Source organism: Falco cherrug, chromosome 10 (genome assembly GCF_023634085.1).
Source record: "Falco cherrug isolate bFalChe1 chromosome 10, bFalChe1.pri, whole genome shotgun sequence".
NCBI lineage: Eukaryota > Metazoa > Chordata > Aves > Falconiformes > Falconidae > Falco > Falco cherrug.
This window is the reverse complement of record NC_073706.1, coordinates 38,372,005-38,394,858: the sequence shown is the minus strand read 5'-3', so window position 1 is coordinate 38,394,858 and position 22,854 is coordinate 38,372,005. Positions and strand designations below refer to the sequence as shown.

General features: G+C 49.2%; 1 pseudogene; it reads left to right on the top strand.

The window, feature by feature from the left end:
• Positions 1 to 22,854, top strand: part of LOC129736961 (hydrocephalus-inducing protein homolog) — a 67,825-nt pseudogene that overhangs the window by 8,328 nt on the left and 36,643 nt on the right.

Genomic DNA, 22,854 nt, shown 5'->3' with positions numbered 1-22,854 from the left:
AGGAAATGCCCTGTGGTGCCTGGCTCCCCATGCTTGTGAAATGATCTGTTGCTTTGCGGAGGGACTGAGAAATTGTTTTACGTCATTCGTATGGAAGGTTAAAATGATGTTGGCTTAGGGCAGTTCTCCATACTGCCCAAGTGACATAAGAGCTTAATCTCACCGAGGTAGGCTTTGCAGGGGACACTGCTTCCTTTAAAATGTGATTGACTAGTATTCATGAGCATTCATTTTTGGGATGGAAGTAAATCGGTTCCCATGAAGGGCAAAGAGCTGCTCTTCAACTACAGAGAAGCAGCAGAGCAACACATGAACATCACCCCAAATAGAAGTAGGGTGAGGTAACTCCCAGGAACACTCATGTCCAGTACTTTGTCCCTTGTCTTGCCCTTGAACTGGTGAGTGTGTGGCATTAGGGAGCTGTGCCAGCGAGGTCCTCTGCACAGCTTGAGCGACACCCTGGCGGTTTCTGCCGACCTGGGTTTTGTGCTCCTTGCAGGGCATTGGGAGAGGGATGTGGGCTGCTTGGTGAGGAGCACATGGGGACTCTACAGCAGAACCAGAATGTTGTATAAATCGAACTTTTTGTCTCGTACTTGATGGAGTGTGAGTCAGGAAAGTGCCGGAGTGCTGTCGCTCAGCTAGAAATGCATCAGTAGCATGGTCAGGATGTGCAGAGCACCTTGAAAAGCCCTTAGCCAAGAGGCAGGCTTTGGGAGATGGTTCTGTAAAGCCACCTGTGCTGGGCTTGCAGTTGCTTGCCTGCAGAGTATCTGTGTGTTAGTTGTGGAAGGCTCAGGAGTGCTGCCTTTGAATAACTCCTACATCTCTGATACTGCATGATCCACAGGGACTGTGGGTAACCCAGTGAAGTGGGGTCTGGGTCTTCCTGATGAGGAGCCGGTTTGTGTCATTCTCTTGCTTTGAATCTGTTCTTCCCTGGCGTAAGTCTGACTTCAGTGAAGTCACTCCTGATTGAAAGGAGTAAAATTGTGCCTCAGCCCTAAGTAATAGGGCCATGTGAGTTGTTAGTGGCTGAAATGCCACGTAGCCCTTTCTTGGAAAATGAGCAGTTTCCTACTGTCTCGCAGTCATTTGGGAATGTGCCACGTGGTCAGACTGTCAGAAAAGGAATAGCTGACGCGCCTCTTGGTTTATTGGCACTCGTGTTATAAATGAACTGCTAATTTTTCTGCTGGGCAACATTTCCAGTTTGTTACTCTTGCTGCTTCTGATTTGCACGTTTCTGTTTTATGGCTCCATTGTACAGCGTGGGTGTTCTCGTGCCAGCCCCTGTTCCCGTGTGTTCTTGCGTTATGGTCTGACGGCCTCTGCTGAACTGGAAACCATTGTGGCACTGACCGGCAGATAAACAACAGACAGAAATACTTCCATTTGTGCGTCCTTCAGGCTTATTAGTAGTTTATTGTAAAGGAAGAAGGAAGCAAGAAGCACATAAAACCATAGCAGAGCTTATTCTGTGTTGTCCTCTTGCTCTTTTCACTGTAGCAGTGCACTGTTTTCAGGCAGTGCAAGTTCAGTCTGTGAGGTTTGTGAAATTCATTGCTGATGCTCAGTGGAGACTGAATTAATGCACATTGATTACTCTGAAATATGACAGGACAGTGAGTTATTGCATGACTGAAATGAAGTCCTTTAAAATTCAGCCCAGCCCTGCTAGATGTTTTGTTGTGCACAGAAGCTATTCCAAGAATACTTTTAAGATGACTCTTGTGAGGAGGAAAGGGGCAGAAGACCAAGGCAAATGGCGCGGCGCCACAGGAACCTGAAGCCAAGTGACTCATTTCAAAGACTCCTGCGAACCGGCGGCTGAGGGGGGCAGGCGCAGGGGCACCCCCTCTGCTGCGAACGGATCTTCATCCTCTGGTCTCTCCTCTGTTGTCACGGCCCTTATTTTCCAGCCTTTTTTTATATCAGGGTTTCAGCAGGAGCTTTCCCTGCTTGGCTTGCTGTGTTACCTCATGCTACAAGGATCTTTTCTTTGCAAGTTGGCTGCTGCAAGGAATTCAGTGAAGCATTTGGGATAGGTTATGCAGGGAAACTGACATCTGAGTTTGGGGTTCTGGGCAGTTAGGCTTGATATTGCTGCGACAGTAATTACTGTTAGCCTGAGTTTACAAAGAGCCTGAAACAACACCCAAGACGAGCAGCTGCTTCAGTCTCAGTGGGTGCCAGTTCAGACGCCAGTGGTGATACCTGGAAGGCCAGAGCTTGTAATTTACTGCTTGTCACAGGGGAGCACGAGAAGGGGAGCCATCGTACAACTGTCTGTATCTTCCGTGAAACTGAGAGGGGAGTTGTATGCAGGATGAAGTCGTATTTTCATGAAAACCTATAGCCTGAAGCTGTGTCTAAGCACAGCAAACTTTAAAGCATAGATGGGATGCAACCCCTCTGTCATCCAGGCACGTTTATTTAGAAACCTGGTCTTAAACAGTCTGCTAAGGGTTTGCAGTTGCGAAGCAGAACAACATTTTGAACTGGTCTCAACTGTGCCCCTAGGCTGCAAGCAAGTGCGTAGCAGGGTTAGTGCCCTGGTAACACGAGGCAGTGCTGAAGTAGAGACTTTGCAACCTGTTGCCCCCAAGGGAGGGCAATTCGGCTTTCAAAAGCTTAAGGGACCATGGGTTCACAGTGGCACAAACAGCCAGCTTCTGCCTAGCACCCCTCTTGCCTTGGGTTTCCCCCTGTTTGGGCTGGCGCTGCATTCAGCCTGGTGCAAGGTCCCACGTTGGTGGGGTGGTAGAGCGTGGCTGAAGGGTCAGCCCGCTCTGAAGTGCTGAGTCAAGCCTTGCACGGGATGCCATGTCCCACGGTGTCCCTGGAGAGGGGGCTTGGAGCATAATGTGCATCTGCATGAATGGCGAGAGGCATCTTTCTCTCTCAAGGTCGTGGTTGTCTCTGTGAAACCAAATCCTTGTTGCTTTAGCCTTGCCCTCAGGTCCCTGGAGAAATCCCTTGTGCATTGCTGTGCAGGTGGTCCCAGCGCCCCTCACCAGCAACGGAGCTGGGAAGGCTGCCTGTGCTTGCTTTTGGGGGAGGGGGGGATTTATTTCTTGGGCTCTTAATTGCATTGCTGTTGATCCATTTGCTCCTTAGCAATGACAACACCTTGACAATTACTTCCTTTTACTTGCTCCAAGTAGCTCCAGTTGTTGAAGTTCCTTTTTTCTTTATCCTCCTGCTGATCTGAACTTGCATCCTCCTCTGCCTACCTGGCACCTGGAAGAGGGAGCTAAGCAAATATGGCATGCCAAGACTTAATAAGGCAGGTAGCTTTCAATTGGCTTTGCAATGCCTTTGTTACAGTAGTGTGGCCAAAAGAACAACAACAACAAAAGCAAATAACATTCTTCATTTGCTAATGAGTTTCTGAGGATCGAAACAGTGCAGGACGTGAAGTAGCCAGATAATAGGTGCTTTAAATTCATATGGGCTGCCCATAGCTTTTATTTTAGAGGGCTTAGGCTGCAAGATTGAGTACAAAATTGCTAACTCAGAACGACTTGCTGAAGATGAAACGCTTTCCTGAAATGCGGTATTAAATCATGCAGGTTGCTTGCTGCAGTTCCCTTCCTAGTATTTTACCTTCCAAATAGGAAAAGCAAAAGCCCTTCTGCAGTTTCTAGGGTGAATATTTGAGATGTCTAGAAAAGGAGATTATTCTTTTTGTCTTGGATGGGGCAGCATCTGTACTGACAAGCTTAAACCCCAGCTGAGCAGGTGGTAGGCGAGGTGCTGGGTGGTGGGTGAGGCGCTGGCTGTCAGCGCTTGCGTTAGAGCAATAGGTGCGTGTCTGTGCCTGGGCTGGCTGCCTTAGGGCCCTTCCAGGAGGGGATGGGGACAGGAGCAGGAAATCCCAGCTGTGGGGGAGTCTGGATCGGTTCTGCTGAAGGGAGTTTGCTGCTGTATGCAATTCCTAAATCATTAAAATCCTAAAGCGCTTGCTGCTTCAACAGTGATAAAAATATCAAATTAATTAAAAGCACTGAGGAAAAAATCAGGGCAGCCAGTGAGTGACGAGAAGCAGAGTTTTTATCAGCTCATCCATAAGAGCGCTGCTGGGGGTAATGGCTCCTGGCCCTATGGCAGCAGATTTACCACTGATTTCAGTGGGGGCAAGGTGATAGTTCCAGCGCAGCGATGCCACGCCATACATCTGGAGACTGCTCTGCTCATCTCTACAGTAACATGATTTTGGTAATTTGATTTGCCTTCCTGCTGCTAAACGCCAGACAGCCGGGGCGCGGGGGGGATTGCCTGGCTCTGTTCTGCAGAAGGCAGTGGCTGGGACTGCACAGCCGGCTTTGCTCTGGTGGGGTGTCTGAGTGTCCCCCGTGTGCAGCTCCCGATGCCGCCTGCCTGGGGTGGGTGTGCTAACCAGGCACGCCGTCACTTACTCCTCTAGAACAGACCTTACAGAGGGGTGTGATTACGGCATCAGCCAGAGCTGTCTCCTGTGCCCCCTGAGGCTGGGTGAGATGTAAAGGGAAACGGAGTTCAGACACAGGAAGAACTAACACCCTTTAATTCTAGCGCAGAGGTGGCATAGGCTGCTGAGGGCAGGGGTGGAACTGTTAGCACTTCTAGGTACTTGTGAAACCTCTCGCAAAAACAGTTTGGGTCTGGAGCTGAGCCAGCTCTGGTGTGGGGAGATGGATCAGGTGGCTTTTGAAGGGTGCGTGTCCCCAGCCTTGGCCCTATAACGCTGTGAGAAGGGGCAGGAAATACAGCCGTACCCTGCACTGCCCTGACGCTGCCGCAATTACCGTGTCCAGCTTGTGAAGTATTTCACCGAAGACTGACCATTGACTATGCATGTGGTGAAGTCCTTTTGAAAGTGTACCTGAGCATCCCCTGCCAAGCTTCAACGAGGTCGCCGCGTTGCTGGCACTGGAGTTAGTGCTGTGGCACAGCTGGGTTCTCAGTGGTGCTTCCAATAGTCTGCAGTGGCGATCGAAGCAGGTTGCGTTAGTGCTGTGATCCCTTGCATGAAGAGACTGTTCTGGTGTCTCAGAATCAAAGCATCAGATAATTGTGGTGCTGCCAGCTTGCTGCAAAAGCAGGTGAATCAATGGGGTTGTTTCTCCTTTGCAAGTTAACGACCCTGTGCAAGTCATGCTACTGGAATGAAAGCTCATGAAGGTAAAAAGTACTGTTGCGTTACTGAATGATACTGCTACAGCCATAGAAAACAGCAGTTTTCCTTCTGCCGTGGGGAAAGTACTAAAAGCATTGTGCTGAGATTGTTTCTTTCCCCGCAGGATTATTTCCACGAGCTCATCTGCATCACAGAAAGGGGAGAAGTTTGCTGTGCCTCTCCGAGCTATAGGTGCCCGAGCTATCCTGGACTTCCCCGACCAGGTGAACTTCTCAGCCTGTCCAGTCAAGTACAGCACCCAGAAAACACTGCTGGTTCGCAACATCGGTAACGGGGCGGCCCGCTACTGCATCAGCCCTCAGAGGTAGGGAGCTCATCTCTTTTTGTGCAAAACACTGTTGTGTGATAATACAGTTGGTAAACAGCGACAAAAAGGAGCCAGAGCGTGTGAGCTGCTGTACTGCTGCCGTGGCTGGAAATGGGCAGGGCACGTGGGGTTTGCTGTTGATTATAGTGTTTGAAGCATGGCGCAGCCTCTGCTAAAACTCTGCAAGCTGCAGAGTGGAGTTTTATAGTGCAACGGTGTCTTCAGTGCACAGTCGTGCAAGACTGATTCTGTTAGATTGAACGAGCAAATGTAGGAAGGCAGCTGGACTGCCCTCGGGCTGTGTAAGATCCTGCGTGGCAGACGACAGCTCTAGGAGCTCAGTTCCTGAGGACCAAAGGCAGTGTTAAGAAATGGGCAAGCTCTGAGCTGGTGGAAGAGACATTTAAGAATTTATCATCAGCTTTACCAGCAGTTTGTCTATAGTAGCAAGTGCAATCAGAGATGATAGATCAAAGCAACTGGTATTGAGACCCTGACAAAAACCCTGTGGGGTCCAGAACCTGGTTTTCCAGTAGGTTTGATCTGGTCCCTGGGATCCACTGTTCTTCATTAGAATGAGCTCTTAAGTGGAGATGAGCTGGCAGCGGCTTCAAACCTGCACTTTAGCCCCAAAGCAGAATGCCGATGGGCGCACAGGCAAAAGGTGCAGCAAATGCCTGGTGCGTGGGTTGGGAGCCTTTTCTAGAGCTTTGTCTCTCTCAGATCTCCTGGAAAGTGCTCTAGCATGCTGTAGTAGCTACCAGCAACCCCCTTGATCTTCAGTACCTTCTGAAATGGTTATGTGGCCCTATTGGCCAAATATACCCATTCCCTGGGAGGCCACAAGCACGTGGCATTTCGGCAGTCTCCTGGTCAAGCGCCTGATGTGTGCTGTGTCGTGGACAGCTGTACTGTTCCTCTTGGTCTGAGAAGACAGTCACTGGTTTTCCAGTTTGCTGAACTGGAGAGGGTAATGCGTTTTGGAAACTGCACCTGCAAGGAAACCACTTCAGCTGGCTGGTAGTTAGCTCCGTGTTGCTTGGTCCCAGAGGTTTTGGTGTAGGAGCTGAGGTCCAGAATGCAGCAAAGACGTGCCATCTGCCTTAGTGCACCTGAGTTGCTTCGGTTTCTTCCCCAGGAAAACAGGGGTCAAGAGAAGGCTCTTTGCTCTTTCTCCTGGGAAATGCGAAGGTCCAAGAGGCTTCTACCAAAGCCTGGCAAGGCTGTCGAAGCAGGCTTCCAGGATGCTGTTCAAGCAGGCTGCTTCTTTTCACTGTGGAAATACATAGGCAGGAACTTGTAAATCCCTGTACAGCTTCCCTCTGGGATTTCCAGATCTACTTGTCACCACCAAAACAAGTACCCAGTCGTGTGTAGCATCTCTTGGCAATGTCCTTGCCAACTGTTCTATCGCGTGATACGGCGTACGTTGAATCCTGCTTGATATGGATTTTATGCTGAACTTCACCAATTGAATGTTTCAGTCCTGACTTGCAACAAAGGGATGGGAAGCGTTACGAAAGCTTTATTTCAAACTACACAAGAAAGTACAATTCTGAATAACTGGATTGCGTGTGCGCAGAGATCAAAAGCTGGTAAGATTTCCCATGTCAGCCAAAGGCATCAGTCATCTCTTCCATTTCGTTATGAACTTTTGAAAGCCAGTCTGAAATTTCAAACTGATGATCTTTGAATATAAGCAGCGTTTTATTCTAATTAGGTCGCCCCCACTTTCATTCAGATTTCTTTTTTAAGTACTCTGAGGTTCCTGTCTTTCTGCTCTTTTATTTTTTTTTGCTTTAAGTGTTCAGCGAAATGTCATAATGAATTCCTCATTGGGAACTTTCTTAAAGGTTGAGTTCCTCTAATGCCTGTGTGCCTACCATCTGCCTATATATATGCACAGATGTATAGGAAATAATATGAGAAATTTGGGGAACACGTGAAATGGAATTGGGCTGCTGGAGAAGATAAAATCCTAGAATAACTTTGGAAGAGACCTCTGGAGATCATGTGAGCAAACACAGTGCTCAAAGCAAGACCAGTGTCAAAGTTTGATCAGGTGTGCACTCAACACGAAAAGTAAGACCAAGTGATACCAGCCTTCGTCTTTCCTTCTCAAGGCTGTGCAAAGCCATTTATCCCAGCATCTCCCTGTATGTGCTGTGCTCCAGCCCCTAAGCTCCTCTTCTGTAGAAAGGCTTTCGTGCCCACCAGCCTGCACTGCCAGGGATTCTTCCATCCCAAATACAGGTTTTTGCATTTTCCATCCCTCGGCTGCATGCGGTTCTGCTGTGTCCCCTGAATAGCAGCCCAGCCCTCCAGTATCTCGACTGTACTCCCCCAAGCTTGTATCCTCCACTCAAAATCCGAGTGCTCCCCACTCTTGACCAGGTCACCACGTCCCCTTGCAGCCTGGGAGCAGAACAACCACGTTCTCCCTGTGCGATGAGGCCATGGTGTGCCAGGAGTGGTTTCTCCAGCCAGTGCTGGGGACTGCGCTGGGTGACAGTGGGTTCCCTGCTGCTTGTGCTGTGAGAAGTTGCTCAGGTGCCTGCCCCGAGGTCCCAGGTGAGCTCAGTGGCTCCAGCAGCCCCAGCAGAAAAGAACTGGCCTCCCAGCTGGCATGACAAGTTGGCTGGAGAGTCTCACCAATACACTGCTCCACAGGCGAGTAGGTCATTAGCTGTTAATTGTCTTTGAACAACTCTACTTACAGAGGCTTTCGCGGGAGAGACCGTTTTCCTCCTCATGTCAGGGGATTAATTTCCCTGCGTTAGAGGCTGTGACCAAGGCTGCATCATTATTAACGACAGGGGAAGTTTTTAGTTTAATGTCATTGCATTCTTTTGAATGACTCCCGTAATGATTGTTCAGCATCACAAACACTTAAACCTGTGCTTTGGACATTAATGCGTGATGTTTCCTGTCCTGGAGAGCTTAATGTGTAGATATGAGACGCAGTATTTAAGAGTTATGGCATAGGTGGTAGGAGTGCCAGCCTTACAGACTTACATTCAGGACTGTTTTAGTCTCTTCCTATTTAGTGGAGAACTGAAGCAGCTTTAGTGTGTGCTTAACTTTTGCTGAGTACGGATGTAGTGTTGTGTTAAAGCCAACATCAATATCACGTAATAGTTTTGTGTGCCGCTATGTGTAAGCATGCGTGCACGTGAGAGGGGGAGGAGGCTTAGTGGAGTAGAAGGGAATGAGAGATCAAAGTTTGCGGACCATCAGCTGGCCTCTGTGTCCTTCATTCTCTCTCTGCACAACTGAGACTTCTTAGTTGCTGCAACTTCTGTCTTCTGGCCTGGGCGAATTCAGGCTCTTGCCCCTTTGCAAGGCAGCTGCAGGCGCCACAGTTTCCTAGTCCAATGCGCCGCTCGTATCACTTCTCTCTGCCTCCTTTCTCAAAATTCCCTTGGCATCAAGTGTAACCTACCAGCTTTCACCTTCAGTGCATTTTTCAGCCCATCTCCAATGCTAACCTTTCCTCTCGGTCAGTACTGCGAGCTCTGCTCTTGCAGCGGGTCACTTCATAAGGACATTCCTTGCCTCTTACAACTTTATCTAAGGACTTGTATGGTGTATTTTACTCCACGGCAGAGCTCTCAAATGAATCCACGGGGCCAGTTCAGCATCCTTCTGCTGTTGCTTGTTCAGAACTCTCCCTTGCCGTGGTATCTACCAGAAAACATGGACACGTTTTGACTCCTCTTTCGTAAAGGGTGTGTGTGTGTGTGTGTGTGGGAACCCTGACACCAAAGCACTCCCCATTATGCAGCTTGGCTCTGTGCCTGTCCTCCCCCTGCATGCCCATACCCAGCTGTTCACTGCATAGTGTAGTAATAAAAAAAAATAACAATAGTATAAATATAAAAAGTCTTTTCCTGCCGTTCTCATTGTTAAGGCTGGTTAGTGAGTTTCTTCTCCACGGCATTCACGGAGATAAATGTCATTCCAGTACATTTCAGTTGAAAATGGTGCCTGGAAGCAGATCTCAGTGCAGCACTGCCTTTTCCTGACGTTACACTGTGCTGTGCTGTGCTATGGGTTAGAGAGGATCTGTCTGAGAAGGTCCATTTAGGAATGTCCCATTAAGCTCTGGAAGCTCAGGAAATGATCCTACATGGCACAGTGCCAGGAGCCGCCTTGCATCCCTCCCTGCAGTACCCATTATACTACATGGAGGTGTGGGGCTGGAGAGTTACCATGGGATGTACAGGGATGTGACAACAGAGCCTACGTGCAGGGAAAGAGGGAAAGAGAGAGCTTGTGAGATGCTGGCTCTGTGCAGGATTTTTTCAGTATGGAGATGGAGTCTTGGATGCTTTGACCTAACAGACTGTGTTTACTGGAGTGGTTACAGTGCTCGACTTTGGCTTTTATACCATTACCAAAAAATTACGTATGCCAAGATTAAGTGATCTTTGGGGTTTTTTTCCTGCGATAGGTCTTAGTTGACAGAGGGGGCAATTCAATCACCAGTAATTTTACTGTCGGTCTTGGGGTTGGAGGCAGCTTTTAATGAAATCAATTCTCACAAACTCAGATGATTTTATAATGCAAATTAAGGCACCAGAGGAGTAAAGGGGTTTTGGCTGTAGAAGAGAAACATACCATGGGACGAAGTATGTTGCAGCCTCGTTGCACGCTGCACTGACTAAACGTATGGTTCCAGGAGGAAAGGCAGCGCGGTAGTCGGGAAAGCCTGAGCCACAGAACTGTCAGCGTTGTTCACTTGTCAGTTGGTTGCTAAATTGTCAGGAGTATTTTGCCCGTGGTATCCTCATGGGATTTAACTTTTGCCCAGCTTGGGGAGCTGATGCCTGGTGAAAGCAAGCAAGATGTAAACGCCAAGGCAGATCACAATGAAATTGCTTACTAATCTGGTGTTGTTCCCTTTCTGAAGGGCAATTACGGGCAAGATCTCAGCAGGTTCTGCTGGGAAGGTCTCCCTCAGATTGGTGCGGCTAGATGAGTTTATACAAGCTGGGGATTGCAAGGCACCGTTGGGAGATCTGGACCTGTGAAAGTTTAGATGTTGTACAACAAAGCAAACGTACAAATGGACGTAGTTGAAAAGCATGTCAGAAGAAGAGCTATTAATAAACCTCCAAACCTTATCTTTCCTGTTTTGTCAGGAGCAGTAGTTATTCATTACAAGGGTAGATCTAACAGGACAAGAATTACCGTAAAGAACAGCTCACAATTAATGGCTAAAAGGCCAAAGTTGAGCCTGCCAGCTTCATCTGTTGGCAGTGGTTTTCATGTGGCTATTAGTGTGTCAGGGACATTTCCTTAGCATCTCTTATCTGTAGGCTGCAGGGAACAGCTTAGTGATGTGGACTGAAGTTCAGAGTTCAGGTGAAGCACGGACCTTACATCCCTCTGGGTCTTGGAGAAGCAGGTCTACGTGAGGGATACCAAGCTCCTGCTACATCAGGAACCAAGTTGTCCTGTGGGTACAGCGTGGGGTGGGAGGCAGGAGGTGCGGTGTCTGACTTGTGCTCTGTTTCTCCGTCCTGAGAATGAGTCCTGACCTCGGTGGGATCCTCCTCTCTGGTAATTTGAAGATGTGAAGGTATCTACTTTCTCGGGCATCCCCTGAAGTCATCCTCAGGAGTGTCATTCCCATCCCAGCTATCTGAGGGCAGGGGTATGCAGACATGGGGATGGAGTAGGAAGGGCATGGGATGGGAGGTAGTGCTGAAGTGTGGCCCTTAACCGGCAGCTTTTCTGTTCTGGCAATGTTTCTGGTAAAAACAACAAACTAAAAGAGGTGGGGGGGAATTTTTCTGTGCCTTTCCCACAGCAGGCAGTGATCCCCGCCAAGCACCAGCAGAGCCCTGCCCAGTATAACCAGGCACAACCCCCAGCGCAGGTGCAGGGCCATGTAGAGCAGCCCGGTTCTGAGGCTGGCGGCGCCTTGGCTTTCCTCCTCCCTCTCAAAAGCCTCAGGTCCAGCACGTGAACATTGCGGGCCCAATGCTTCCCCATTAGTCACTGGCGATGTTCTTGCTAGTCGTGATGGGAGCAGGTCAGGCCTCCAATTGCATCAGTGTCTCCTTAACGAGCAGGAACTCCAGCAGTTTCATCAGCTGTCACTGCTTCCATGAGCGAAGCGAAGCTTGCGCATGGCTCCATTTTTTCTCATTATTTCTGTGGGCTGCACTCCCCAATCACTGTAAAACTCTGCAGAAAATATTTTTAAGGTGACAAATTGACCACCAGCAAAGCACTAAATCCAATAACTTTTGCTTTCTAAGTGAGGCTGTACAAGAGCCGCAAAGCCCAGCTGCTGTTATGCAGAAACATGTTGCATCTGACTTTTCCCTGAGCATTAAAGGACTGAATTATGTGTCTGTCAGCTGAGAGCTGTTTACCTGGCGACAAATCATAATTGCTCTTGTTAAATCTAAAGTACACCGACACATTTTCATACTATTTCCCACACATTGCACAGAATTTCTCTAGTAGGCCAAGCAAACAGTTACCAAGCCTGGATTACAACCCAGAGCCCCAGACTGCATTGCTTGTGAATACGCAGAAAACCTCCTGTTGAAGGTGCCTTGATATGCTCCTGCTAGCGGTGCTTCATTTAGCTAGAGATTTAATTGTTCAGGCTGTAAATGGGATACTCCTTTTGTGTCTTGTTTTCTTGTTTCTGTATCACTCTAATCTGCCTTTGCACTCGTACAGATTTTTCTTTGCTTAGAACAGCTTTCATTGAAATGCTGATAAAATGTGCCCTTTCTGAGGCAAAACCAGGATGCTTTCAAGGTAAAAAAAAAAAAAAAGAAAGATAGATTAATTCTGCCATTAAAGTCTAATTATTCTCCGGTCATTCAAGAATAAACTTCTGTTCTCCCTGTCTGATTTCCAGGCTGTAATCTCACTGGGACAGGTATTGCCTTGACATTTGCATCTCTTGAGGTTTATAGGTGGCAGGAAAAGACGGATTCCTGAGGAACTCAGTGTCAAGTTGTGCATGCAAATAACTCTTGCCATCTCCGTGCCCTTCAAAAACCCTCCTCCGATCGTATCGCTAGCAGTCAGACTCTTGAGCCTTGCTGCAGAAAACTGGATGCAGGGTATGGGGGAGACGAGGTCATTTTATCGCTTAGGATCTTCTGAGGGCTGGAGCTCTTCAGGAGTTGGGTCGGTGGCTCAGTTCCTGGCCCTGTATGTTCTCTTTTTCTGCTGCTGACTGTGGTTTCTTGGCCCCTTGCTAATACAGGTGAGCTGGAGTGAGCTGGACGGCAGAAGGAACGTAGTCCCCAAAGGTCCCACAATAATCCTGATGTGCCTCTCCGTGTTGCAGCCCTTTCTCTGTTGATGCCTCTGCTGGGACTCTTGGGATTGGCGATGCCATGCAAGTAACGGTGGACTTCCACCCAGAGAAGACTGGTGATTATTCCAGGCCCCTGACAGTTCACTATGACACAGGTAAGGTCTGGGCACTGCATGGTGCCCAGTCTCTGCGTCCTTCAAAACAGAGACCTTTCAAAGCAGAAAAATGTTAAGCTTGCTTTGCAGACTACTTCTAAAACCTTTTCTTTCAAAACCTCTGTATGTTTCGGTGCTTAAGTGAGCAGGTAAGGGGCAAAGGCTGCGTGTGCCCTCGTTCTGTGTGGCTGTGTGCCGGTCTCTCCCTGGGGGATGCTGGTGTCGGCTGGGTGCTCTCCACCCAGCACCCCCCATGACTGCCATCTGCCATCATTCCCTGTTGTCCCGGTCACCTTAATTGCCTCTCCAGGTGTATCTCCCCTGTCCCGGCTTTGCCTCAAAGAAAAGTGACAAATAGTTGGTGTTTAGGGGGCTTTTAAAGTGCATCCCCTCAAGCAGGAATGAGGTTTTTTGGAATCGGGTTTTGCTGGGAGTTGCTGAGTCGGAGGCGGGAGGAACCTTGATTCTCCGTTACGGTGTGCATATGCACGTGTGAAGCTTCATTCCTTGGCGGTGCTATGTTTGAAGCGCGACGTGGGAATGCGTGCCTCTGTCAGACTCGCTCCAATGCCGCTGTCTCTTACACATCTGTCCCCTGCACTGCTTCTACGTTGTTTTGCCGCAGAGCCTTGTTCTTTCTTTTTGCCTTCTCCCACAGCTCACGACATCAGGACTAATGCAGCCAGGACTTGAGGGCTCTTGGGATTTGGCAGGAAGAGCTCGCTGCCTCCCGAGATAGGTGTAACATTTATATTAGGCTAGGAGAAGCTGAGGTCAGGCCACAGAAACACCATCAGCTTTACGCTTCACTGAAGAGTAAGCGGGGAATATCTTTAGGAAAAGGCGCCATGTTAGAATGCTTCTGTCGGCCTTGGCTCAGCAGGGGGATGTTGTGGTGCCGAACGAGGCGCTTCCTCAGTTGCGTGAAGGCACTTGGCGTGTGTTTCCTCTCGCCTGAGAGGGAGGTTTGGTTTGTCCCTGTTCCTCAGCGTTGGTCCTTGGAAGTGTGGTGTCCTAACCGAGGGGATACTGTGTGCTGCTTTAGCCCGGCAAAGAGCATTTTAGTTGTCTTGGGTTTGTGGAAGTTACAAATGCTCCTGTATCTTCCAAACACTTATGTAGCCTCACGACTTATTTCAGCTTTGTCTAATGTTTTCCAGTTATTGACATATTCACGGAGAATGGTTGATGCTCACTCAGAGGAGCTTATTGTTTTGGGTAACAGTTTCTAGGACGGGTGACTGAAATATCAGCTAGGGAAGCACAAAAACGTGCCTTATTTGTATGCCTATACAGAATCTATAGGATAAAATTCAGAGGGCTAGAATTTCTCTGGGGCAGATGAGCAGTGACAGTGGAGATTAGGGCCGTAGGGTTTATACTTTGTGACGGAACAGAGTGAGCGAATAATTAGGGCCAGGATCTTCGTGGCTCGCTTTGAAAAACCTGAGAGTCTTGTTCTTACTGAAACAGCTGGTTCCCCCATAGTCAATCTTTGCAAAAGTGATTTGTGTGGGTAGGCCACGGGGATAAACTCTCTGCTGGCTCTGAGATGGGTGTTTTCCCAGGAACACGTGCAGCTCCCTGGGAGATGAACCCAGGATTTCATTCCTGCCTGCCAGTACAATGTTGCAGTTATTTTGAAATAAACTACGAATTGCGAAGGAGAGCAAGGGGATAATGAAGGGATTATCTCTCTAGCTTTGAAGCGTACAGGTAAGTGAAAGGCTGCTGAGATGAATTGCTAAAGTGAAGTAGAAACGTGTAATCAATCAGTCTTTCGAGGTGTGGTGCAGAGTTTATTGCAGGAGTAGTGCAGAGCACCAGACAGCGTTCCCTGACCTCGCGTGGCGAGCCCTGGCTAATGTGTCCGGCACCACGGCAGGCTCCCTGTGACGCGCGTACAGAAAGCAGCCGGGTTGCTCTTTCAGAGCCACCAACAGAGTGTTTATTAAGAAACAGAAGTGCTAAGAGCAAAACAGCAGTTTAAGGTGTTGGGAGGCGTTTCCCTCGCTTGGCTGTGTATCAGTACTGACTTGCTCGCAGGCAGCAGTCGTTCTCAATGGATCACACCCTTCTTAGGGTGACTTACGCAGGATCGGGTGAACATTGCTTAAATTTCTGCTGAAGCTGGGTCAGATCTGTCCCTAGCATTGCTTAAGCAAGCATGGAGCTCTTCCATGTGAACAAGTCACAATTTTTCCCTTAGCGTATGATTTGGTTGATTTAAATTGTGTGTCTTTTGGGCTGGTTAGGAGCACAGGTACTGTCCCCTGGATAGACTGTGTGTGTGGTGGCGGTTCTGTTGCTACAAATTTATGGATGAGTGTGGAGAAAATGTTTGCTGCTATGAGCGTAATGATTTACAATGAAAACTTGTCCTTCAGTGCTTTACATGCCTAAACTCCTCCTTTTCGCCTGTGTACATGTGTCTGGGTGTGAAAAATCCCAGCTCGTACTGAAATGAGGGTGACTTGGGATGTTCTGGGCTCCAGCATATCCCTGTCCAGCACCTTAACATCAGATTATGGTACTTGAAAGGGTTTCTGAAACCTGCGTGCGAAGCACTCGTACAGCTTTGGAAAAGGTTTCAATACCACTGAAAGTCCTGTCGGTCACTTGGCCTTTCCCAGATGACGTTCAGCCCACCCTGTGTGGACCGTGTGGATGTGGGAAAATAAGTTTATGGAGGTAAGTCCTAGTCTCAACCAATCCAGTATTCATAAAGTTTCGATATTCTTTCAGCTGTCAAGTCCTGCTCAAGTGAGATGATGCCCAAGCTGCTTGCCCTGAGTGCTGCTGATTGTACACCAAACCCAGTTTGCTGCAGTAACAACATTTATTGCAGCCTGGCAGCGTAGCACCAGCTTGGTGTGGGAAGGTGAGCTTTGCTCAGGGACACGTGGCTGAGGAGATGCATGACGGGTTCCCAGAGGTGTGCCAGAGGTGCAAAGCAAATCCACCAGTCCAATGCCATCCAAAACAATAACGTCTACGGCAGGTGCTCCATGCAGGTGAAGAAGGCTGCCAGAGACAGGAGGTGCCGGCGAGATGCTTGGAGTTGTGGAAGGAGAATTGCTTCTCTACTCAGAGCTCCCTAAATGCTGACTCACATTAGGCTCCTGTCTCCAACGAGTACTAGTATAGTATGATGGGTGGTCTTCAAGGTGTAGGACCAGATCCTGTGCCTGTATGTGGGTGCCTCCAGTGCCCACTGGCCCTTGTGGCAAGGCGCTACAACACGCTTCTAGCCCAGGGGATCTGTGGTGCGGTATTGAAATTCCTCTGTGCAGTTTTTCCCCATCGGTTGCTGCATCCCTTGGCATCTCTTTGTCAGCACAGAAAACTTCAGTAATTAGCAAAGCACCACTGAGCTTGTGCGTGGCCGACGGACGCTATGTATTGAGATGCTTTTATTGCTGTCAGTAATAAAAGTAGTGATGCGGATGGCTCTCTTTCAGTAGCTCTGTGAGTCTAATGCAGAAGCAAAAGCCTGGGGCAGGATCTCACCCTCTTTGAGGGGGGAGATCAGAACCCATACCCATAGGAGTATTTTAGGAGACAGCACACCCAAGAGGAGGCAGCCCTCAAGCAGAACTGCCTATTCCATTACTCTTCTGTCTCCCCTTGGTTCAGAGCCCCAAAAAGCGGTTTCCCCAGAAGAGAGGTAACGTGTGTGGCTCAGGAGTAGTTCTCGGTGGTTTTAGTCCTGCTGGAAGCCTCCAGCCTTGTGCTAAAAGCCTGCTGAGGAACCGTCTAGGTGTTTGGCAGATGAATACCCTGTTTTCCCTCAACTTCCCACACAGCTTGCAGGAGGGCTGACAGCTGCTGAGCAGGAGCTGTGCTAAAGCAAATCTTGGCTTGTTTGCTGTGGATGGCAGACCCAGGCTCAGAGCATCCTTTGTGGTTCTGCACGCCCAGGGCACAGATGGGGGAGTTCAGCCTCGGCTCCTCAATTGCTTACTTCAAGGGCAGGTAGAAAGTGCGAGCAGGGTCTGATTCTGGCTCCGTGGTTGTTAATCAGAGTGAGTTTTCCTGCGCTGGCTCAGTTCCTGTCCCCGTAGGAAGTGGGTGAAGTCATGTCTCCCCTCCTGAGCCCTGGGCAGCAAAACTTGCTCTGTGCCAGATTCAGGTTATTCCTATATGGCAGGAGGGAGCAGCTAAATAGGCTTCTTCAGTGCAGCACGCTGGGAGCTGGAGACAATGTGGAGCAGAGCTTGCCTTGCCCTGGGTCAGGGAGGGGTCTGGCTGCCTTGTTCCCCCGCCGCTGAGCTTTGCTGCCTGGCCCTGGAAGCAGGGGGTCCCCAGCACCGTTTCCTCCCCATTGCTGCTTGCTAGGCGTGGGGCAAATGCCAGCAGCCTCGTAGAATCATAGAATGATGGAGGTTGGAAAAGACCTTGAAGATGACCAAGTCCAACTTAACCCCGGATTGCCAAGCCCACCACTAAACTGTGTCCCGAAGCACCACATCTGTGTGTTTGTCAAACGCGTCAGGGGTGGTGATTCCAGCCTGCAGCGTGGAGAAGCAAGCCCTGCCGGAGCCGTCTCCTCCCTGGCAGGCTCCCGCCAGCCCCCCAGTCCCGAAGGCTGGCCAGCAGCTGCTGCTTAGGCTGCCCGCACGCGGGGGGCTGCTGCAGGGGGGTTTGGTACTGAGCACCGGAGAGCTACTGGGATGTGTGGTTTGGGTTGGTCAGTAAGCGTGATGAGCTGGCCTCAGATCTTCCCCTTCCTCTAAGCCAGCACCGACACTTGCACGATAGACAAGATCTCCTTAGGGCAACGTAAGCATAAAAAATAATAACAAAAGAATTTCTTGGGTAGATCTGGAAGAACTGGCTGGGGATCACTGTATTTAGTGCGGCAGCAATGCTCAGGGTGGCAGGGGATGTCAGAAGAGGATCTGGGTCTTCTGCCCTACGCAGGATGGCCCGAGCCACTGCCCTGAGGTGCCTCTGCCCTTCTCGGTCTAACCACAGGCAGCTTCTCTGTGCTGCAGCAGCCTCTGGAGCTGTGAGTGATAACCGCCAGCTTGAGAAAGCACCGAGGTTTCATCACAAATGGGGGAAAATGAGGCATGAGATCACAGGAAAAACCAAGGCATATGAAACACGATTAATTAGGGAGCTGATGTGGAGCTCTTCAGTCACCTGTGGCACGACAGAGAGTTTGGTGTGGTGTGTTAGAGCCATTTGGGTTTGGTGAAGATGACGGTAACTACAGAACCGGGTGTGCTCGGCTGGCAGCAGGGCAAGCACAGCCTGTGCATCTCGGCCGCGGTGGGAAACTGTGGTAGGGGCTGCATCGCGTTGCAAATGGGCCGAGGGGAATTGTCAGGGGCGTTGCTGACTGCTCAGCTCCTGCACAGATCAGCATGGGGTTCCCAGCCGGGAATGTCGGTGTGTTGGGGTGCTGAATCCCTTTCTTCAGCTGAAATTGATGCTGGGCTTAGCTGGATCAGCTTACGTTGGTAAATGAGGCCACCTCTGCAAGGGCTTGGCGGTGTGTTAGTGGCCACTGTACACACGCAGGAAGCTCATTAAATCCCAGCCCTACGTGTTTATTGATGTTTGAGGCTGAACGAGTAACGGCAGCACGGATGTGCCATCACCTCTGGGCATCTCAGCTACTCGCAAGAGTAAAACATTACCTTGCTGTGATATTAGTCTGTGGTTTTGTGCAGACTTTGGAGAAGACAACCACCTCTGCATGCCTCTCTTCTCTTTCCTTTAAGAACCCCCTTTCTACCGAAGGTCCTGTCATCTTGCCAGGCTGGCACTGCCATCAGTAGCTTCCAGGAACTTGTTTGAAAACAAAATGAAAATCCTATTGGCTTAGCCTCTAGATCAAGCCTTTTTCTTTGTCTTTTCTCTCTGCAAACCCACGGATGGATGTGGATAGGCAGCAGGGTTTAGCTGAAGTTGAGCCCTTGCTGTGTTGCGTTTCACGTTCCTGAGATCACTCAGGTTGCTGAGCCCTCGCGGTTTGTGCTGACTCCAGCCGGAGCGGAGGAGGCTCAGGACTTGCCTGAGCAAACCCTCTGCCTCGCTGCATCTTGACCGGAGCTGTGCCTGTGTCGTGCAGGGTACCAGGGTGGGAATGCCAAAACCATTTCTGGTTTTAACCTTGGTCTGGTGTGAGCGTTCACAGCGGCTCTGATGTCGCAGTGTGTTCGGTTCCTATCGAGCTAAATTCACGGCAACAGCCCCATAGCTTCTGGTGGCCACCGCTGTGTGCCACTGCTGGTCAGGTCTGTAGCTCTTCATCGCCGCGCAATTCTCCGATCCTTCAACACCAGGCAGGCTGGTAGTGGCTTCTTACCAGTGCTGGGAGGTGGGGAAACCTTCTGCTTCCCTAAGCAGCAGCCTCTCTTGGCTCCAAAGCTTTACTGTAGTGCGTGAACTGATGTAATTATTTCCGTTTGTGTTTAGTGCTAGCAGATGCAGACAAACTTGTTTTGTTTGGTGAGTTTTTAAAGATCTTGTTTCCTGTGTTATCCTAAGGTGTAAGCCAGGCTCTGACGCCGTGGTTATTACAAGAGGCTGCTCCAGCTTTTCCTTGGACTGCCAGGCATTTAAGAACTTTGCAAAGGGATTTTCCTTTCTGCTTGCCTCAGGTCGTGGGTGCATGTTGTGCTTTTCTTCCTTCACTTGTGAGAATTCCCAGCAGGATTGGCTAGTTTCTGTTGGACTTTTATGTTCTTGTACGTCTGCTTCAAAGCGAGTGCAGGGTGGCATATACTGTAGGCAAAAAAAGGTGTAAATAGGAGTTTGTGCAATTATATGTTGACTTTGCATCTTAATCGTAGCAGTGCTGCAGCGGACTGAGGATTGGTAACTAATACGTTATACAAATAATTGGTTATATAGGCTTTTATGGTTCAAATCAATTAGATTGATGGGTGAGTATAATTGCTCTCCAAAGTGTTCCTTTATGTCAGATCAGCTAACAGTTAACAACTGTTTCCTGTCTTTGTTCCCCTTTTCCACAACTGCCTGTAACAATGATTTTTCTTTATATATACTGTTTTAGATAAGGTTGTTAAATTTCTTGCAAACAGAGTATGGCCTTCTCCCCTCTCTAGGGCCTTCTGTTTCAAAGCCGATGGTCTGTCGCTTTGAGGGTAGAAGAAGAGGAATTAAGTTTGTGCTTCATTTGCTTGATCGTTTTTTTTTTTGTTAGTCATGGCTTTATATCTCCCAAACTATGTAACACCCCTTCTGACAAAAAAGCTGCTAAAGCAACCCGTGGCGTTGACTGCATGAGCACGGCTTGGGGGTGGGTGCTCGGAGGGTTATTTGGAGTTAAAAGTCTCCTTTTGGCTCTTTTGTTCATCCCCAGAAGCAGACTTCCATGTGACGCCGCCTATCCCGTTCTTAGCCTGTGAAGGATTTCTGGGAGAATGTAGTTTTCATGTCTTTGCAGGGCATCCTGGACTGCAGCTTGTCTCTTCTATCATCAGTGGAAATCACTAGTATGTTCTTAGGTGCCATGAACCCTGGATGCGTTTCGGGGCAGAACTGAGCATTCATTAGTCTCCTTTCCTGGTGGATCAATCAGCGTTCGCTGAGAAGCAGAAGAGTAGCTTGAAGGGTGATTGATTTATGAAGTGGCGTATTAAGCATGTCTTTGCCAGGCAATCAGAAGGAAGGTTCCTGCCCTGTCTTTCCCCGTGGGCCAAAAGCAATGTTTCAGTGATCAGCAACCCCAGCGTATCATGGCTGTAGTACCAATAATGATTATATATAGCCCACGGCATCCTGGATATGCGGCAGCGCTGTCTTGTGTTATCCAACAGTTTCGTTGTCCTTTCAGTCCATTCTGCGAGGCTCCTTCACACTGGGCAGCACAAAGGCTCTGTGCTGGCTCCCAGATATTCCTGCGCTGGAGTATTTCATCCCGTAAGAAAGCCAACAGCCCTTCCTAAGCACAGTGCGGAGGAGGTAATGGGGAATCCTTTGGGTGCTCCATTACAGGAGGATGCACAGCAAGGAGCCTGGTGGAAAGCAAGGTGACTCCTAAGTGCAGGAGAGCCGTCTGAAGAGCCTGCGACCTGTCCCGTAGACGCTGTGGCTGGTCATTGCTCTCCATCTCCCTTTTCCTGCCCATCTGTTGTCTCACGGTGGCTTGCAGTGCTCTGGGGTAGCAGATCCTTTCCTTGCGATGGGCTGCATGGGCTCAGAGGGGGCTTTGCTGGGGGCTTTAGCTGTTGACAGCATCAGCTGTGGCAGCAGTGATGATTAGGGTGCCCTGAGCTTTGTTGTAGCCTGGGCAATGGTCCTGTAGAAACCCCTGTGCTGGCAGCAGTTATTTAATGGTGAGGTTTATAAACAAGCTGCTCCTAGGGCTGGAGTAACTAGCACGATGGTTTTAATGATGTCTGAAGGTAGCTCATGAGCACTGCCTCCGAGAAGCACTTAAAAATGACTGTCGCTGCCCTGTGTTTTGCTCTAGTGCTGGAAATACGAGCGTGGGGACTGACAGGTGGCCTTTGTCAGAGACCCAGCACACTTTGTAGGTGATGCCATTAGCTTCCTGACAGCAAAACAGCTCAGAGCAGCGCTCCTGACTCTGACCGAGGTAGCTCTGTGGGAGGTGCAGCCAAAAGCATATGGTGGGGAGGGCTGGATCCAGCCGCAGGGGACTCCTCTCGCTTTCCAGAGATCGTTAGCCTGGTGAAGTGACTCCCTTCTCCGGTGGTGAAGTGGTACCAGCAGACCTTTGCATGCTGTTTGAAAAACCAGAATATGCTGGTGATGGTGAGGCAGTTGGGTATCGTGATAGTAGCAGGAGCAAAAGAACTGCTCAAAGGGTCGATGTGGAGGTACAATGACACTTCTGAGTGAAGAGCTCGGCTTTCGTTGCTTGCTTGTATTTTCAGTGAAAAAGCAGCAGGACCTGTCTCTTTTAGAAGAGGTGAGAGCCAGGCATAGTTTTCTGACAAACTGGGCAAATTAACTTAAACTTGCTTTCCCTGTTACCCAAATATTCTGAACCTGACTGTCATGCACTCCTAAAAAGGTTTAAAATCCAAATTCAGCGAGGAGGGAGTTACAGGGATAGAGGGAGAATATTACGGTGAGGACGAAAGGCAGCAGAGTGCTGTTTTGTTTCTCTTCAGTCTAATCCATCTGGCTACCAGCTTCCTAATATTTAGAGCAGTAATCGATGGAGGAAGGTACTGGCTGTTGAATGCTGGGAACGCATTCTTCATAAAACCTGAAATTTGTTTTGAAATCTTGTTCAAGGGTTTGCTTAATATTCGGAAAGATATTTTAGCTCTTCTGTAAATTCCCTCTCCTCCTGCACAACAGGCCCCCCAGAGGACGACCCAGTGCTGGGTTTCTTACTTTCAGATAGTTAAAAGTTACCATGATGTGCTGAGATACCGGTGGCCATAGCCATGCAGATGGATGCTGGAATAAAACACGGTGGTGTTCCCGCTGTCTCAGAGAGCATCGCTCAGGAGTGCACAGCCCAAAGCACCTGCTCTACTGCTGTGTAAGAAGCCTCTCTTTTAATTTCAAGTTCAGGTGTTGCTTTGTTCAGGTTGCAGAGTGAGCTGTGTCCTGCTGTCTCTGGGAAATACGTCAAAAGCATGTAAGAATGAGAGAGCTGACAGCCTGTAATAAGATCATCGTGTTGTGTAAGTAACGATAGGGCAGGTACGTCTGGATTCAGTAAATGTGCTTTCATGGCAGCAAAGCGTCCCAAAGCACAGACCCATGGACATTACCCCATCAGGTGAAATACCTAGGGCTACATTGCTGGTACAGTACAGAGATTGTTTTGTTGTTGTTTTTTTCTTTTCCTCCAGACTTATATAGTAAACCATCAAGAGTCTTAAATAAATGTCACATCTAATTTGGCACCCAGGCCGTGAAGCCTGCAGCTGCCCTGGGCCAACCCTGACAGCTC